General features: G+C 36.7%; 1 protein-coding gene and 1 long non-coding RNA gene across 2 annotated transcripts in view; one reads left to right on the top strand and one right to left on the bottom strand.

Annotated features, from left to right (window-relative positions):
* The window catches only part of ANGPT1 (angiopoietin 1), a 327,917-nt gene that overhangs the window by 218,028 nt on the left and 91,781 nt on the right, over positions 1 to 18,108 (bottom strand).
* LOC110196811 (uncharacterized) lies at positions 1,352 to 17,308 on the top strand. The gene is made up of 4 exons (XR_002321319.2): positions 1,352 to 1,409; positions 10,015 to 10,053; positions 10,872 to 10,916; positions 17,067 to 17,308. It is a non-coding gene; the product is annotated as an uncharacterized LOC110196811 (long non-coding RNA).

Raw genomic sequence — 18,108 nt, forward strand, 5'->3', positions numbered from 1 at the left:
TTGCTAGGAAATGTCATAGAATTTAGGAAGCAAATACCAAGTAGAATTGGCATGTGTGTACCTTGGGTAAAATATTTAAGATAACATTTAACATTTGAGTCAATCTTTGTACTGGTCTTTAAGATAATGTGTTTATAGACAACACGCCTGTATGTATATATGTACATGTGTATGTATAATACCTGTAATGGGCAAATGTGTATATATTTATACATGTACCATGCATGTGTGTACATGTCTATATATGCACATACATATGTGTGTGTATGTGTGTGTGTGTGTGTGTGTGTGTGTGTGTTTATATATATAATATATATATTAATATATATATATATATATATATATATTATATATATATATATATATATATGTATGTATATACATATGGGTGTGGAAAGTATGATGAAATGAAAGTTTCCACCCTTTCCACCTTTCCTCCTTGCATCCTTGTCCCCTATCCACCCTTGTCTCAAACTAGTGAGCTAGCCCACATCTGTCTCCAAAGAGCTTTTCTTCTATTAGTTTAGGAAAATTTGTCCACATCAGGTTTAATCTCTCAATTTTGACCATCATTTTATGAATCAACTTCAAGCAGGCTAAGGAATGCCTGAAATTATACCAAACAGTTGTGATTGGGGTGGGAGTGGGGTTGAAGTTGGGAAAGAGCAAGAAGCCGTTATTCTCCCATATCTTCCTCATGCCTCATGGCTTCATGATAAATGTTGTATATGTCCACTGTTTTTCCCATACTACCCTTTCCTCCCAATCACCATGAGTAGGAAGAGGTAGTCTAGAGACTTAGAGGTAGGCTTCACAAGGTATTGCTAATTGCTGCATAGAAATGTTTTCTCTAAACTTCTCCCTCTTATGGAGAAAAGGCAAGGCAGGGCAGTTGCTTCCTTTTTCCAAAATAAAGTCCCAGGAGGATATTGAGTCTCATAGACAATTGGGATAATCTCACCAAATCTAGCCCAACCAGCTCCCTGGTCCCTTAGCTCTATATTAACTTCATTGCTACTTGTAGTCTCCATGTCACTTCAGCAGTAGCAGATGTGTCACCTTTTAGAGTATTTGTTGAAAAGGGTAAAGGAACATGAATTCAAAGGCCAGCTAAGTGCTCAACTCAGAAAAAAAATCTTCTTGGCCCCAAGATGGAAGACAAACTCCAATCTCCTGTTGATCTAGCTTGCTTGTCTTCTGGTGTCTTTCTCCCAGAGGTCTTCATAGAAACAATATCAGAAACTCTCAGTTCCACAATATGAGTGTTGGTGGATTCAGTCTCCTTCATCTTCATGTTGATGCTGTTGCAGAATTACATATTCAAAGTAAATTAAAAAGGGACTTTTTTTTTAGGTGGAAGGGAGTGAACTAAAAAAACCAGAGAGAAGTGGAAGGGCTTCATTTAACATGTGAGTACTGCTTGACTATATCTGTGAAAGGAGCTAGGATTTATAAGAGGCAGAGGTGAAAAGTGAGAGTCCAGGCATAGGGGGTAAGTTTGTATAATAGCACAGGAGTTGGAGATATAATTTATCGCTCAATGAGATTGCGTGATTAATTCTCACCACTGGAGATGAATTGATTAAGGCCATTGTGGATTTGAGTCAACCTTTGTACTGGTCTATAAAAAGGGGCAGGGACTTTGTTGACCTATTCATAGCTCATAGGAGCCAACTATAAATGGGTAAACAAGACCCAGATTATTATCCAAGTCACATCAAGGAGATATCTTCAATTATTTCAATGAAGTGTTGGTGATGATGCCCATACTTCCCAAAGGGATATGAAATAAAAGTAGTGAGACAAAGCTACAAAAGTAATAACTAAAGCAACTGGGGATATTAAGCCTAGAAAAGAGAAGTCTTAGTGGGTGTATAAATATAAAAACCTTATATTTGGAAGGGACCTGAGAGGCTACTTGCCTGTGTTGAACCTACAGGATCTTAATCTGGGGTCTATAAACTTAAATATCTACAACAATATAGATTTTGTTGTTCATTCATGCAGTCATGTCTAATTCTTCATGACCCCATGGACCATATAACACCAAAACTGTCCATGGGGTTTTCTTGGCAAGCATTCTGGATTGGTTTTCCATTTCCTTTTCCAATCTATGTAGATAAGTCTTTATAGAGATAGATAGCAAGATAGATAGCAAGATAGATAGCAAATAGATAGATAGATAGATAGATAGATAGATAGATAGATAGATAGTAGTTGATAAATAAACACATGTCAACATAATTGTTTTCCTTGAAAATCATGTACTTTATTTATCAATTTAGAAACATTATTCTGAGAAGTAGACTATAGGTTTTACCTAGCACTGGAGTCCATGACACATAAAAAGGCCACGAAACCCTAATCTAAAATCCAAATCATACCTAAAAGAAAATTCTGTCATCATATTTAACAACTAGGTAGCCTTTGATTAAAGACTTCAAGAAAGGAAGAATCTATTCCCTACAGAGTAAACATAATTCCACTGTAAGATAAGTCTAATGTTGAATCTTTTTTTTTTACTTCAAGTTTAAATTTGCCTCTTTGCAACTTCCATCCACTAAATGTTTATATCCAGACATCCTTTATATCCAAAACATTCTTGTCTTAGACCAAAAACAATTATAAATATGAGGTAATTTTCCTTACACTCTTGAGTAGTTTGTTTGAGAGCAGAGAAATGACTGAGGCTGCAGGGCATTATGGTTCTTAATCTCATTTGCATATGGCTGCTTTTTACATTAAAGTTTTTCACCATTAGAACTAGCAAACCAAAGAGTTTTATTTCCTTAAAATATCTTAATCATATGTAATAAAACTTAGTGTTCATTCACAACGGTCATTACTGCTCCTGTTTGGGTTTCTTCTTTAAGTAAAATTCTATGAGGATGATTGGTGTCAGTGCTAGGTCCTACAGATTTGGAGAGATGGGAAGGGTGTTCTATTTATGTTTATTGTCTGCTTAAGAATGTTTTCTGATTATACTTCAGATTTCAGGAAACTGTTCTTCTGGAATAGGAAGGAGACATGAACCAATCCAGCATGGTAAAAGCAATATAATTGAAGCCAGAAGGCTGAGAAGAAGGGCAGCCATTCCAATATCCATTGCCTAAAGAGACAATCTGGCTTGTAAACTGAACCAACGATTAGAGAGGCAGGGGCAGGTCACCAGGGAGCACCAGGTTAGAATAAGAGAGTTCCATAGTCTTGGAGAAACTTATTCTGGGAACAGTGTAAGGAAAGCCAGACCTGTGGAAGGAGCTACAAGTTGGCCTTGACTTGTGGCTACAGAGCTAGGTCACTTGGAAAAGAAGGCAATGTAATTACCAAAGGCAAAATGGTCTTTAGACTACCAATCAGAGTTAGAGAGGACAGGATGAAGTATATAAGATGAAGGATAAGAGGATATAGGATGAAGGCAAGAGAACATCTAGGCACCAGATCATGAAGAACTAGAGAAGGAGGTTAAATGAAGCAGAAATCTGAACCCATTAAAGGATCGCTTGGAAGGGGTAACAGTGAAGAAAGAATCTTTCTTTTCTAGGAGCCAATAGTTGAGAGGAATGGATTTATTCAGATCTATAGCTAGTGAGTCTAAAGAGATGGAGAACAGGAATAGGAACTGGATCTATGGTTTCACTGGTATGGGGAGCTCCCAGATGAATAAACTCTATCCACTAAAGCTTCTCAGCATTTTCTCTACAATATAAAAATTTAGAGTTGCCTGGAATACAGATAGGTTAAGTGATGTGCCCAGGTTCATGTATCCAATCTGTGTTAGACATGGGACTTAAATACAGGTCTTCCTGGCAGAAGGCCAGCTCTCTATCTGCTATAACCTACTGTTTTCAATGTGAAAACTATTAAAAGTTAAGTATGGGGGCAGCTCGGTGGCGCAGTGGATAGAGCACTGGCTCTGAAGTCAGGAGTACCTGAGTTCAAATCCAGCCTCAGACCAAACACTTGACACACTTACTAGCTGTGTGACCCTGGGCAAGTCACTTAACCCCAATTGCCTTAAAAAAAAAGTTAAGTATGAAAGACATTCAAATAAGGACAAGATTCAGAAGATCCAGTATGTCCAAAGGCTGGAACCATGCCTCTCAAATGCTCCATACATACCCTTTAGAGCACTTTAGAGATACTAAATATTCATTAATATTCACAATTATACCATTTTTCTTATGGAAATCATCACTAGCAGACGTCACTAGATTACATGTCCACTTTACAAGAAACACAAATGGACAACCCTACCTACTTTCTGATCATCTGGGAAGTTAGGAGATATGGTTCCTAGTGTTACTTATACCATTAACAAGCTGGGTGAGTTGAGCCACTAATTTTCTTTGGGCTTAAATTTATTTTTCTAAAATAAGGAGGTTAATTAGATAATTTCTAAGTTCTCTTCCTGCTCTAATATTCCATTCCATTCTACTTTTATTCTATTCAATTTGGTTCCATTACATTCAATTCAAATTTATTCCATCAATAATAGATTTATTTTACAGTAATCCTAAAGCACTTTTATGTAAAACCTGTATGCTTTGGTAATACACATGTTAAAAACAGCTTATACTTCATAAAAGGTTGAAATCTATTTTGCCTTTTGATCAAGAGAGTGCCTCTTTGAAGTTGATTTATTTCTTCCTCTTGAGTATTCATTCTTGTTTTTTAACAACATAAAGGAGGTGTCCAAAGGGCATTCTTGTCCACAATGGTAATTGTACAGATTTGCTCCCTTCAGTGTATATGATTCCCAATAGACTGATTTCACATAAATGAATGGGCCAGTTCTCCATTTTGTTCATGGCATAAAAATGCTAAAGTTCACTGATAGTAAGGATAGATCAAACAGAACTCAAGAGATCATATTTTCATACACAGCAGGCTGTGCTTTTTAAAGTGGATATCCCAAATACCCAAGTGCATGATCAAAAAAATCCCCATACTTAGAGCAGTATGTAAACACCCAAGATTGATGAAGTGCTTTTGTGTTTCCACTCATTGGTTGGTTACTTTTATTTGTGTTCCTAATTGACAAGGTTTCATGCACAATTTAAATGCTTGTTTTCAGAAGAAAGAGCATGGAAATAATGCGCCTGAAAGTCATGAGAATTTGGCTGCATAACTGGATCTCATTCAAGTGCTGTATGTCCTAAGCCCAACTGTGTTCACAAACCTCATACACACACACATAAAAAGAGGTTGGTTAGTCATAGTGAAGGAAGTAAACCCAACATGAAGGACCATTCTAAATGCATTTGATAAAGCTCAGCTGGCCAGAATAATAGAAAACAGCCAACACTCCATTGCTCAGGGGTTGATTATCCTGTTTGTTTTCCTTTCTTCTTTCCTCCCTCCTGCTGTCTGCCTTTGGGCCATTTCACTGTTCTTGGTGCCTCTGTCAGAGAGTGTGCATAGGCAGGAGGGAGGAGAAGAGAAAAAAACAATCAGTCAATTTTGCTACTTGCAAGCCATTCTTGTCAAAAGGATTGATTGAAATTGATGGGCTCAAGACTGGGTTGGGAAATTATCTGTGTCTTTCAGTGATCATTGTTGCTCCATTACCATGGAAGAGCTAGAGGTGCCTGTGAAGTCCTTCCCTTTTATTTGTGCAACTGAAATTGGGTGAAAACAATTTACAGTCTTGCCCTCAGCAGTTACTTTAAGTCTGGCTTCAGTTAAACTCCAGAAATGACGTCCACCAGGGACACAGTAAGCACTTAATAAATGCTTTATCTCTCTAGCTATAAAAAGAGAAATTAAGGACAGAACTAATCATTAAAGAAGAGCACCGAAAAGCTCTGAATAGCCATCTCATATTGGTAGAATTCTGGTTTATAAAGAAACAAAAACAAAAACAGAAAGTATGCTTTCAGAAGTTTTTTTCACTTAATGCATCAGCTTCTGAATGTTTGATGGAAAACTCTGTCCATATGTTTCTGGTTTGTGTACATTGAATCTAACAAAATGTCATTTTGCAAAAGCTATTTGATGTTTGAGAAGCTGTTTTTTTCTGTTGTTAGAAACCAGAAGTCATCACTGGCCAATAAGAGGGAAAAAATGTACAAAACTAAAATGATTCCTCTTGAGGATTTGCTACCCCTCATTTCTCTGGAGCCTTTGGAAAATATATTCTTTCAGGGCAAACTTAAGAAAGTCTTTATGCTAAAAGAAGGGAGACAAGAGAGGTGGGAGGTGAGGGGAGCTCTGCCTTGATGAACTGCTACTGTTCAAGATCATCTGAACTAACTTCTTGGAAAGTTGAGTTTGAGGAAGGAAAGATGTTTAAATAGTGATAACTGATTGCAGCTGAGAATAGCTTATGTTTGGAATTTTGAAATGCCCACCAGGCAGACTTACAAATTTACTTTAAGATGACTTACTTAAAACATTGAGCTTTAACCTCTTTCACGTCACTCTCTGCTTACTGTATTTCAAGAGGATATGTAGATGTGTGTATGAATACAGATATAGGGCTTCTTGTTTCTGTATGAGTTGGACTGGATAGCTGGCCAGCCCTCAGATTCTGTGATACTGCATTATAGATGGATGAAGACAACCCTCTGGATAATTTCATGAAATGTTAAGTCAAGTCATTTTCCTTTCCTCAAATGATACTAAATACCAAATTTCCTCAAAGGATACCAAATACCAAAGGTTACCAATACCAAAAGATTGGTATTCACAGACTGGTATTAGGGGAAGGAAAGAGGGTATACAAATCAAATATGAAAATGACATGATCTTAATTTCTACTTAGCAATTATTCTAACTTCAGAGATTCTACTGATAGATGTCATTTGGCAGCAGTCAGAAAACTGTGATAATATATTATCTCCATGACAATATTAATGCATATATATTTCAGTAACTCAAAAGTGGGTCATGAAGGAAGGCAGAAAAGCGTTTACAAATTGCCATAAAAGTGACAACAGAATTGTCCTTCTGATAGTAACCCTCAGATTCGACCCTCCCTGCTTTTAGATGACTTCCTGGTCAGCCATATAACCTTGGGCAAGTCACTTAAGTTTTCTAGGCCTCAGTGTCCTTTGCTATAAATTAAGGGAGGGGAAGTAGGTAATCAATCTCCAAGGCCCCTATAATCCTGTGAATTCAACCTACCTCTGAAAGATCAGGTATCCATATATTCAACCTAAGTTGACATAGGATTTTTTAATGGAATGTTGATCTCTGAGCTTGGTATGGAAGGCCACATAAAAAATTTCCCTTAATTCCCCAAATAGAGAATCAAGGTATAAGCTCAGTCCCCAAACCCATTGCTGTTGAACCCTCTACTTACTAGTGGAGATGAATGCCTTGTGCCTGCATGGCAGGGCTGGGGGCAGAGTTGGAAAGAGCAGAAGAAAGGGGAGTGTCAAGTCTTCTTCATGTCTATGAGTCTCTTTGGACTTTAGCTTGGACTCAAAGTTTCCAGCTTTGAAAGAGATGGAAGGTGCTGAAGGAAAAGACTCTGGGAAGAAGCTGGCAGCCTTTATCATGTCCCCATCCCTCCAGACTGCTACACTAGAGACTTTAGGGAACTTCTCCTTGATTGAGATTGAGGACTCTCTGTCTGTCTATCTGTCTCTCTGTCTCTCTCTCTGTCTCTCTCTCTGTCTCTCTCTCTCTCTCTCTCTCTCTCTCTCTCTCTCTCTCTCTCTCTCTCTCTCTCTCGCTGAGTTGCTTTGCTCCTAGTGGGAGAGCTCCTTCACTTTGCATTGCCTGATATATATTCTCATATGTATAATTTGATTTCTGTTTTTGCTTCTGACTGGAATAAATGGATTTCTTAGTCAATTGCTGCATGTATGTTCATTGTGGAACTGATATTTGGTGGCAAAGGGGTCAAGCCTTTGATATAAAGTGTGGAGTCCTGCTTCCCCTCAATAATGAAATAACAATCAGAAGTTAGATTAAAACTGAAGATGACATTCCCTAGACTAACAATATTTAAGAGAGTAGATAGATATAGCTCCAGCCTTTACCCCTCTCTCTGAGGACAGCAGAGTGGCCAAGCTTCTATGTTACTTCCTAACCTCCTGCTTCTCCTTATGGCAGGAATTGTAGTCTCTCTCCAAGAAGGGTAGTAGAAGGAGAATCTATTCTACCTCCTTTCCAGCCACATAATATTTTCATGCTATATTTTGGGGTACAGCCCTCACCACAAAGGAATCTGAGACTAGGCAGACAAATGGGCAAAAATGATCAAATAGCTAGCACTGTTATGGCTTTCCACATCAAAATATTGATCTCCAAGAATGTTGGCTTCAGAAACAGGACCGATTCAGTCCTCTTCTCTGTAGGCAGTTTTTAGGACCAAAAAAGACAGCTAGAAAGAATATTAGAAGGTCACTTAGTCCAACCTACCCTTCTTATAGACCTACCGAGAGCCAGAGAGCATGAGTGACTGGCACCCAAAGACCTGTAGATAGTAACAGGGCTAGTACTTGAAACCTGGCCCTTCTTATTTTAATGCCAGCTTTCAGCCCATTGAAAGAAGATTGATCTAGTCTAAGCAAATTTTTCCTCATTCTGGTTTCTTCCATCATGTCAATTTTTTTTTCTGCTCTTTCTGTCCAGCTCCTTCAGGGCCCTGTTTTCTGAAGTAGCACACAAACTAATCTGATAAACTAATGTAAGCTTAACATGTTAATGATTGTTAATGGCCCAATGACAGATGACCATGACAAACCCTTGTGGATTTGTTTGTTTTAATTTTAAAGTTAACACATGTTAATTTAGGGCTAACATAGACCTTCTAAAGACAAAATGTATAACCTTAAGAGTGCCATAGTGCTACAGGCACTAAAGCAGGCCCTTGGGGAAGATAATTTGGGGCAGGTGGGCCTCTTGGTGTGCCTCAAGACATATGATGTAGGCCTTGGCCTATGCCAATTAAGCAAAGCCAGGAATGGCCAAAGGTTGAGGCATGACAGAGGACAGAGCTCACAAATCACTGGCCCCTGACACCCCAGCAACTTGGAAACCATTTAAAACTTTTACCTTCTACATAAAGGCTCTGACACTCACCCTTCTAGGAAACCTCTTGACACTGTAACCCTCATACTTCCTCCCCTTCACTAACTCACAGTCATTGCCTGTTTTTGAACTGATCTAGGAAATGGAGAGAAAGTTCCTAGGTCAGGTCTCCTCCGAAAACTGTGGAATTCCCTCTCCATCATGCTCTGCTTTGTTCCAAGGAGCGGAACATTCCAAACCAGAACCTTCTATGCCAAAAGTCTGCCAATGACATATGAAGGTCAAGGTCATGATCATTTCCTGAAACTCTCTTCTCCCATCTACCTCATAAAGCTCAGTCTGTTTTTCTGTACTTAACAACTGTTTTCACCCTTCTAAATACCTAGGTATTCACTTACACCTCAAAATGTCTAGGAAAGGCAGGCTATGACAAGAAAAAAAGACTGATTTGATTAATGTGTGTCTACACTTTGGGATTACACTCAAGGTTAGTGGATTCCCACTAGTGTTTGTCTAAAACATATTCAAAGGTATGCAATAATCATTTTTGTTAAATGCTTACTGGGGGCCATCCATTATGCTAGCCTTGGGACATAAGGACAAAACAAGGCACAATTTGTACCCTCAAGGAGCCTACAATCTAGCCTTGAAAATTGGAGGTACTTAATCAAGGTTTTTAAAAATAAACTGAATTGACCTATTGGACAAAGAATAGAAATGCCCAGAACAAGACTAAGTCTGTCTTATCACTGAATACCCTAATTCTTCAACTGCAGCAAAGCTGCATTAGCTTTCTCCAATGCATTATTATATTGTTGATTTATACTGGGCTTGTGATCTGCTAAAATCCCCAGAGCCTTTTCAGTTAAACTGCTACCTAGCCACATTTCTCTGAACTTTCATTTATGAATTTTTTTTTTACTCATGAATAAAACTTTACATTTTTACCTTTTAATTTTTACCTCATTTTATTCAACCCAGCCTTCTAACCTGTCAAAATCTTTTTGGATCCTGATTCTGTCATTTCAGTGTTTTAGCTATCCCAGCTTTGCACCATGTGCGGGTTTGGTAAGTATGCCATTTATACTGTTATCTGGGTAATTGATAAAAATGTTAAACAACACAGAAGCAGGCACAAATTCCTGGGGTGCACAACTAGAGACCTCCGTGCATGTTGATATTAAAACATTAAAGTCTGCTGCTTAGACTAGCCCTTTAACCAGCTCCATGTCTACTTAACTGTACTATTATCTTACCCACATCTTTTCAACTTTTCCATGATAATAGCATAAGAGACTATCAAATATTTGCTAAAATCTGGGCAAAATATGCATAGCAGGAACTCTAGGATAAACCACACTTATTTGCCAGTCATCCCTTAGCCTGCCATTTAAATGGTTCCAATGTTTTAATTATCATCCCATATTCTAAAGTAACCCGGGATATATTTGGCTATTTTCTTATTAATTAAAATTGCAACCTCTTTCTCATTAATAAATCAGTTGATTCAAAAACCATCTGAGCTCATGAAATATTATTATTGAATAAATTGGAGAAAACTCCTTTCTAAATAACAGTTACTCATATATTTCTTTATATTAGAGATTAGATAAATACTAAGGCTAATAAATACTTTATTGACAATTAAATAAATAAGACAAAGTTATAGATAATTAGTTATATTTTGACTGTGAAAAGGTCACTGCTAGAGTCACTTCAAAGCCATACTATAACAACAAATAAGTACTTCACATCTAGGAACACAATTGTATCACCCAGTTCATTCTAGGTACTGATTAAAGTTTCTCAAGAATCTTCTTCATATTTCTCAAGAAAAGAGTTAAATTCAATATTTCAGGAATGCTTTTTCTTACTCCCCTTTTCAGGACTCACAAGTAAGAGCCTTTCCAGAACTGCACTATGTCTATCAGGTAGGTCCTCATAGATTCTTCATACCATTCTCTTTTCAAATGTTTCTTCATGAAATAAGAAGGAAAATAATTTTACCTTCTTTCTCTGCTTTTACATAGATACTTCATAGTTCAAAATTAAACCTACACTCTTCCTGAGCCCACAGAGAGAAGCATTTCATAGAAGGACAATTACAAATCTTCCAAACTTTCAGGGAAAACTGCCTTTTCTGAAACTTTTCTATTTGGCTCTAAAAGATACAAAAACCTTTTTAATAGTCTCTGTGGGACAGGATAGCTAAAAATCCAGGTAAACTATATCCACAGAATTTCCCTTATTTACCTGTCTTATTACTACCAATGAAGAATATAAGCTTATTTTGGAGCAACCTATTCTTAATGAAGTCATTATTATTCTTTGTGATCATTGACTAACTTTCTGGGTATATTCTAACCATTCCTCCAATAATGTGTTTGTTCTAGAAAGCTGCCAGAAATTACAACCAAGCTCACTGACCTACCTATATCTTTCAGTTTCCGTTTTCTTCCTTTTTATGGAAATCAGTACAGCTTCTGATCTTTTCTCATTCCGCTCTCTCTCCCATTTTCCATGGTCTTTGAAAGATCACATCCAGTATTGCTTAATTTCTGATGTAGTTCACCTGGGCCAAGTGATTTGCATTCATTAGAGGCACCCAGGAGCTCTTTTAGTATCTCCCTATTTATGTTGAGTATTAAACAAGGTCACCAGGGAGTAAATAGTAGACCTAGAGGTTAACTCCAAATTTATTCCAATGCACCACACTGCCTTCACAATTATAATGAATGAATAGCTACCATCTGAAAATTTCATCTACATATTACCAAGAAGGTATTATTTCTACTTAAAGGTAGTAGAAAGGGATTACTGGATTTAAACCCAGCATTCTGACTCTAAATCCAGAATTCTTTCCATTGTTCCACTCTGCCTTTCTTGATGATGATCATGGCAATAATGACATATTTATAGTTTTATAACAAGGCAGTTGAAACTGGGGAATTCCTCATTCTAAGCCCTCAGTCTTATAATTTATTTCAATAAAGTATTTTTTCAATAAGGATTAAACTATAATCAAATGGATTCAGAACTGGGTAGATGGTCAGATTCAAAGAGCAATTGTCAATGTTTCAATGTCAGTGTGACAGAAAGTTTCCAGTGGAGGACTCCAGGGATCTGGCCTTTGCTCTGTGCTGTCTAAAGTTTTATCAGTGGCTTGGATAAGGGGATAGATAGCATATTCATCAAATCTGCAAATGAAACAAAACTAGGAAGGATAGCCAACAGTGAGTGACAGAGTAAAGTAAAATGAAAGGAAAAAGAACCCTGAAATATTTTCATTTGTTCTTAACATATTGTTTCACCCATATTAATTAACAGAAGAGTTTCCTTCCTGTCCTGACAGTTCCTTGTACTGAAAATCAAAGTTGTACTTTGATTTCTTAGAGTTAGTTGACCTATACAAGTTAATATTTTCCCAACAGAAAACAACAACCACTTTGTACAGTTTCCTGTTCTGGTCTCTGCATAAAGATGTTGACTAAGTTGTCTTTCTTACTTGGATTCATCCTGTATGTGAACAGCACACTCTATTTGAGTGAATGGGAACTGACAATGATTGATTTTCTGTAATAATCTAAGATGAAAATATTTTGCTTCTAGTATTATCAGATGGTAACTCATTTGGGAGCATGGTAGAGTTAGGATTAAGAACAGTATGCAAAAAAAAAAGTTAAAAATAGGAGAAGCAGGGTTAGAAAAGAGTATATTTAGATGCTGCTACAGGCATATATGATTTTCTCCCATTGGGGCTATTAGGCTACCAAATTGTAGAGTCTAATATATTCCATGGGTAATAATAATCTGTTGAAGATTTGGCCAACCATCAGTTAATTGGTTCTTGAAATTCACCTGTAAGTTAACTTTTTCTCTTAATCTAATTTTGTTTTCACATAAAATAGAATCTGAGCAATTATATAGAAATGATTTTTTTAAGACCACTGAAAATTCCTTACTTCATTTTGTCCAAGTTTCTTTTTCAGATTGCCTAAGAAAATGAAGTATATCCCTTACCCATAATCTTCCTGTTCATCTTCTATCTGAGGTTAAATAATATAAGGAAAACTGCTCCTGAAACAACTTATGGACTTATTTTTTTAAAAAAAAGCTTTTTCAAGGGGCAGAGACAAGGTGGCAGAGTAGAGGCAGAAACCCGCCTGAACTCTCCTAAATTCCCCTCCAAACAATTATAAAATATTACCTCAAATCAAATTCTAGCACAACAGAGCCAACAAAAAGTTGGGATGAAACAATTTTCCAACTCAAGACAACTTAGGAGGTTGGCAGAAAAGGCCTGTCACACCAGGGTGGTGGTCAGGCCAGGAGTGCAGTGCAGGCCACGGGGAGACAATGCCAGCGTCAGACCCTTGAGAGGTGGTAGGTTCCCCCTTCTTGTAGGTCATTAAGTAGAAGCTGAACAACAGTCTTGTCGGGTTGTCATAGTATTGGGTTGTTTATGGGTTGGATTGAGTGGTTTTTGGGGTCCTTTCCAATTATATGATTCCTTGAAATGCAATGATCAATATTGGTTCCAGGTGACTGATGTTGAAACATTCATTTTTGCTTTCCATAGAGATGAAATATGTGTGAAAAATATATTGTTAATCACATTTTCTGTATCAGAAGGTTTTGTTTAAAAGTTAAATGTTATGATAGGGGAAGATATAAAGTAGGGGTATTACTAGAAAGTATTTGCATCATAAGCAACAAAATATACCAATAAATCATTTTAAAAATTTTTATAAATGGCTATTCAATAATTCTGATGATTATGGTTACTTAGTAATAAATACATTTAAAATTGCTTCATGATTATTTCTGAGTGGATATAGCAAGCCTTTATTATATCTAAAGAAATACGACAATAAAAATGACCTTTAAATTATATAGACTTGCACTGCAAATCAACTAAAGTTTCATTTAATGACATCTTATCCTAACTGAATATCAATGATAATTTCAGAAAACGACCCTTAAGCTTCTCAAAGACCATGATCAGGTTTCCCATAATAAAGATTTTCACACTCTGTCTAGTATGTAGGTTCATTAATTTTTTACATGGTGCCCAAAATGTTCACTTTACTCATGAATTCCCCACTTGTGTGTATCAAGTATCCTATGTGTCCTGTTATATCAGGTAATTCAACTCTAAGTGTCCATGTTTTGCAGTAACTTTGGAAATTTAAGAGCTTTGCTCAATGGAAACATCATTGAGTAATACTGCAATGATGAACTTTGTTCATGTAACAGATGGGATACAGTTAGGGAAATCTGGAAATAGGTGACTTGATGGTTTGGGTCACACACGTCTTCTGCCTTTTCAAGTACAAACCCCAGAGCACTATTTATCTGCCATACTTCATTTTGTGCTAATAACTTTATAGCCAAGAAAGTTACTTTCTCTTCCATATAGTGCTAAGGAGTTGCAATAAGTAAATGAACTGATGGATGTATTCATGAAAGAATGAATTAAAAACTATTTACGTGTTCATGATATGCAAAGCACAGTGCAAAATGCTAGGAATGCAAATACAAAAGCAAAGACAGTCCTTGTCCAAGGAGTCTTGGCATGATAATAAGGGGAAGCTACACCTGGAGGGATGGTGGCCAGAGAGGTGTCTGTTTACTGATCTGTAAAATAAAGATTAAGTGACTAATCTGTGATCACATAGCTAGAAAGAATCAGAGACATGATTTGTCCTAGATTTCCTTATTCTGAGCTTTTCCCAATTTGAAGGCAGATAGATAGTGCAGTGAAGAGAGTACTCAGCTTGGAAGACCTGGATTAAAATCCAATCTCAGGCATTTACTAGTTGTGTGATCCTGGGCAAGTCACTGAACCTCTGTCTGCCTTAGCTTCCTAATCTGTAAAATGGGAGTCATAATAGTATCTACTTCCCAGGATTGTTGTAAGGATCAAATGAAATATTTATTAAGTGCTTAGCACCGTACCTGGCACATAGTAGATGCTTAATAAATGTTTATTTCCTTCTTTCCTTTCTTATTAGCCCCCAGAATAGCAGGTATGACGATGGACCCCAGCATCACAATCCTCATCTTGTTCTTTTTAAAGACAGGAAATATGTAACATTTTGAAGTCAAAAGCAAATTTCTCTGGGAAATGTGACCATAATTTCCTCATGCTACTACAAAAGTACAAAGTAATAAGAAAACACACTCCCTGTCTTTATGGAGGATACAGGCCATAGGGGCACCACAAATACTTACTAAACAATAATATCCTATTAATTCTCCTTAAGTAAAAAAAAAATAAGTGGAAGGTCAGAAGAAATTTGTATGGGACTCTAAATTTGAAGACTCCACATAATTTCAACCTCAGACCTAGATAAACATATGAGCCTGGAGTCAGCATTTCTCAAATTAGTAATTCTACAGTGGGAGAAGGATAGGTTTAAAAAACAGTTTTCTGTATATTCTTTAGGAAGCGATAAATATAATATACATAGAGCAGAGAAAATAGACTTGTTTTGACTTTTCCGATGTGGCATTTAGACATTTATGTCCTAATAACATGTTGCAACCACAGTTGTTCACTAAAAGTCACCATGACTGCTAACTCTACAAGAGATGTTGTGCTCTCTGGGGCTCTGATTACAGCTCCCTGAATAACTGTATGCCACAATTCCCCCTGTTATATGATGTCCAAATCTCAGGCAGGTATTTGTTCTTTGCAAATACAAAGGCCATTTTAGAACCAGGTTGTTTTGCCCCAACCCCAGAAAAAAAGACAAAATGCAACCAAGACGAAAGAAGTCACTCTAATGCACATTAATGATTCATTTTATTTTTCCAAAATATGTATTTAAATTTTCCAGTCTCCATAACTAGATCACTTTTCCTGACAATTGCACTTAGCTGAGTATAATATGAGCTTTTAAAGCCAAAAGCGTTACAGCTGTTTTGCCTGAGAAAACTAGCAACATAATTTGAAGCAAGAATTTGGGAATAAGTGGAGACTATATTGCGTGTATTCCTTTGTTTGCTGTGATAACTAAGTTACTTAGTAATTACATGACATTCAGCTGAAAATTATGTTGGCCTTGAATAAACCAACAGAGTATAAGAGACAATAGGTTCATTTGGGCGCCAGTTTCCATGCTACTATATCCAGTTGCATTTTTTAAAAATCAGCACAGTTTGACACATACCAATGGATCCTGAACTGAGCACAGTCTAGAAAGCTGAGAGGACCTCCATAGGACAAATAATGAATTGAATACAGACTTGTGGCTTCTAAAAGTGTAAGTCAAGTAGTAGTTCTTACGTAAAAGACAAGAAGAAGGGTAATTTAAAAAAAGGTGAAAAAACATCTGGCTCAAACAAAATAGAAGGCGCTTTGGATCCAAAGCATAGGCCTGTATTTTACACACATAATTAGAGCTAACTGAAGAAAGAAACCAATTACCTAGAACTTCCATCATCAGCTATGAAGAACTTGAGTTCTCTGCCACTAAAGATATTTTTTCCAGTGCCAACAAAGGCAAAACTGTCAAAGTGCTCATGTTAATTACTAGAATGGGAAGTATCTTGGAAGGGTAGAGAGCTCCTTAGGAAAGATGACAATAATGTAGATATAGAACTATTTGGGTAACAGATTAGATATATGAGACATAGCTTTCTCTTTCCTCCTTGAATTTCCTTAAAGAAGGAACTAACATAAAAATTCTTTGACAAGGTTTTTTTTCTCTATGAGTGTTTTAAAACTGCGTACATATAATTGCATGTTTATACTATATATAATATATATAACTCTACTGACATTGTGTATACATAGTCATACATGTGTGCATATATCCATATATTTACATCCATATATGTATCTATAGCTATACCTACATCTCTATAATCTATGTTATCTATATTTATATCATCCATGTCACCTCAATTATCGGCATCTTTAACTATGTGTATACACTCTCAGTCAATGGGATCACATATCTATTTTAATATTTGAGGTGTGTATACACATATTTAGAAATTCTATCTAATGATGCAAATCACAATTGATCTATCCCTGCCCTTATTGTGTAACTTGTGTTCAAATCCTCTCACAGATTCAACCAAGGGATCCATCCAACACGCAAGAGACCCTCAATTTCTCCTTATATCATGAAAGTAATTTCATTGGAGCCACTAGATCTAATGGCTGGGCTAGACATCAGGCCATGTTTTGGCATCCCATCCCACGGAGTTACTCAGGCAGGAAAGCCATCTCAACATTTGCCCACTACCTGACATTTGTCCTTCTGCCCCACCTCAACTTTTCACTTCCCTGGAATAAAAATCTCTTCCTTGATCATCTTTCCCTTTTTATGTCTTCCTTTTAGACTATAATTTCCTTTTAAAATTTATATTCCCAGCACAATGCCTGGCACACAATAAATACTTTAAAATTTTTTTCATTAATTCATTTCATTCATATGTATACATGTGCATATATATTTTTATCTATGCAATGTCAGGGCATAAATTATCGGACTATGTTTTGCAATCACTTTTAAATTTTTGTAGGTTTTTGAAAAGCCATGGTTTCTTAGTTAAATTCTCCAAAACACTAGGTTCCCTTGTGATACTTTGTATATTACCAGTTGTCCTTGGCTTTATTATGAGTGTCTGACTAGCACAGGCACAAAGATTCCCCTGATCTTGGGACCCATTACACACCCACCTTGCTAACTGAAGGTAATGATTTGTGTACACAATTGCTTGCAGGTAGAAAAAAAAAGTTCTGGTAGAGAGCTTTCGGACAATTTCGAAATCTGTGTGTCATCAGTAGCCAAGAAAAACTACCAGTGTCCTTATTCATCCCTACTCCAAGTGTAAAATGGTTTGAAATTCCTAGCTGAATAATACATGTATCATATGGCCTTCATGTAGTTCAACTTAAAATGAAGATCCAACCTTTTTATGTACTTAAAAATTAGATGGGGATAAGGACTGGATTTGTGATTTCGTTGATATAGGGAACGCCCAGAAGAGGAAACTCCAACTCATGCTGGTTAACATCTTCCATACAATATACAGTTTTAGAGAGTTTTATAAAATATCAAGAGATTAAGTGAGTTCTTTAGTATCACACAGCTAGCATATCAGAGG

Source organism: Phascolarctos cinereus, unplaced genomic scaffold, assembly GCF_003287225.1.
Source record: "Phascolarctos cinereus isolate Bilbo 61053 unplaced genomic scaffold, phaCin_HiC Scaffold_4;HRSCAF=312, whole genome shotgun sequence".
In the NCBI taxonomy this organism is placed as follows: Eukaryota; Metazoa; Chordata; class Mammalia; order Diprotodontia; family Phascolarctidae; genus Phascolarctos; species Phascolarctos cinereus.